This window comes from Centroberyx affinis, unplaced genomic scaffold (genome assembly GCF_046629955.1).
Source record: "Centroberyx affinis isolate AG114_WGS23_722 - 3 ecotype Tasmania unplaced genomic scaffold, CSIRO-AGI_Caff_v1 ptg001070l_1, whole genome shotgun sequence".
Classification (NCBI taxonomy): Eukaryota; Metazoa; Chordata; class Actinopteri; order Beryciformes; family Berycidae; genus Centroberyx; species Centroberyx affinis.
In genome coordinates, this window is record NW_027279619.1 from 640,180 (window position 1) to 642,599 (window position 2,420).

The window sequence follows — 2,420 nt, forward strand, 5'->3', positions numbered from 1 at the left end:
GCGACCTGGTCCCCCGAGAGGAAGCGGGAAGTCCGTCCTCGTAGTCTCCGCGCGGACATAATCTCAATCAGGCTAGACTTTGACCTTGCCTAAACACAGAAAGGGACCCCGGCCGCTCTCGGTTTCGCTGACAGATCTCCTCCTCTCCTCAGTCTCCTCATTGATTCTCTCTGCGCCTCTCACTCTTCTCCAGCTGATGCACCACCAGACTCCTCCATCACGGGCAAGACGGGCACACAGCGGCCAGCTTCATAGATGCGTTTTCCACGTGTTCTCTAATTGGACGCAATCCCATAATCTCCGCCAGAAAGCTATTAATGATATGTCGGTAATTCAAGAGAAAGAGGGCTCTCTACACAGACTGCAGACGGTGGTTTTCTGTAAAGGCATCTGTAGCCTGTAACGAGCATTGTGTCTCTTTCTGCTGTTGGAGATGCCTGCGCGGGTGTAGACTGCGCTCTCTCTCTCTCTCTCTCTCTCTCTCTCTCTCTCTCTCTCTCGCTCTCCCTCTCTCTCTCATTGTCATCAGTTGCTAAATCCCCTGCCCTCTTCATCCAATAGGATCATGTCATGTAACAAAGCATGTGAAAGCCTGAGCCGTAAATCACGCCGTAAATAAATTGCAAAAAGGCATAGGCCACACGCGCGAGGAATCCATAAATCGTTTTTTATGATGGTGAGGGTGCGTAAGACTGAACCTCAATTTCCTTCCAAGCATCTCTGAGGAACACGACTTATCGATGGGGGTCCTGATGCGAGGGAGGGTGAGGGGGGTTGAGTCCCATCCATCAGTGCTAGATGGCAGCAGGACACAACATCCACAAATTCCCTTACTGACAAGTCTGAGTAATAAACACTGTATATTTTGTAGGCTATTCCTCCAACATAACTGAAGACTATATGAGCTTGTAGCCTCGGTTTCAACGTCACGGGATCAATCAAATACATGGAACAGTCCACCGACTTTAGGCTGCACACGAAAACGCAGTTTCATGTAATTATGTTGGAATGGCAATTAATCCAAATAAAAAAGGATGAAAAGCGATTTGAAGTACATCTTTATAGCCTATGGCATGATCCTAAAATAACTGATTCATTGTGTTGTGATATACAGCCTATGACTGAATCATGTAGACCTATAGGCTTGAAGACCGGTAGCTCACAACAAACTCAAGATATTGGTTTAGGCCTACTCTAACATGTATATTGATGCTCCATAAAATAATGTGTTCAAAACACAGTAATTAGACTACATTCCCCCATGCCCTAATCAGATATTTCCACCATTTTATGTCAATCCTTGAAGATTGACATAAAATGGGGTTTATCTTTGCAACTTTTTAAAAAACTTCATATCTAAAAATACTGTTCTATTTCACAACGTTAACAGTAATACCTTACAGCGTTAAAATACACTGACTACCCTTTTTCTGAGAACAACTCTGACAGGGAATTGGAGCTTAAATATCTCCCCCTGTGTTGTTGTTTGGTGGAAGGGCTACTGTTGGTTTACGTTTCAATTGTAGGGACTGAGCCTTTAGCAAACCGCAGGGCAGCAGCTCCCCCTGTTGGAGATGGATGCTGCCAGAGGTGCTTCATTAGTAGAGCAGTCTGGAATTAAAGAGGATAAAAAAAATGTCACAGCTTTGGACTAATGACCACAACTAGTGGTGTGAGCTTCAGTATAAAACACAGAATCCCTGGGCAGTAAGTCGGCATCTTTCCCTCCAGGCTGACCCTTGCCATGTGTTTTCACAGAGGGACATGAGAGATTTGAGAGAGGTGCCAGTGTGGCCCATTAAGAGATGCAGCTGAAAGCCAGGTTAAGCCTTTCCAACCGGCTCGCATTTCAAACTCTGTCACCCCGCCAGAGGGAAGCATCCAGCAGTGGATAAAAACCTCAGACTTCACTTGTGGCTGAAGGCTGGGAAAAAAAAGTGAGTGAAACTTGACTGGCAGAGACTGCTGATTTTGTATGCAAAGCTGTGAAGGCTGCCCAGTCAGCAGTGCTGCAGAACGGCTCCCCGACCCATCAGGGCACAGAAGTGTACACTGCAAAGGTCATTAATGACTAGAAAGTGTATGAAAACATTGCACACTGGATTTCAGGGACTTTGGGAATGTGTGCTTTACAAACTAATGCAAACCAAATGGAAATAAGATTACTGTTGGCAGTCTCTGCAACACTGATGAGCCTTTTCCTTTTTGTACTTCCATTAGCAGACTGCGCCACAGGGACGCTGGATATAGATTATTTTCCTCTTTTCATTTTGTTGACCTTTAGTGTAGTAATACCATCTAAACACAAAGCTGAATGAGCTGAAAGAAGCTTGGTGTGACCTTGCCATGAATCCCATAATTATACTTCTGGCATTAACGCTTAAAGAAAAGATTGAACATCTGTGAATATATCAGATTTT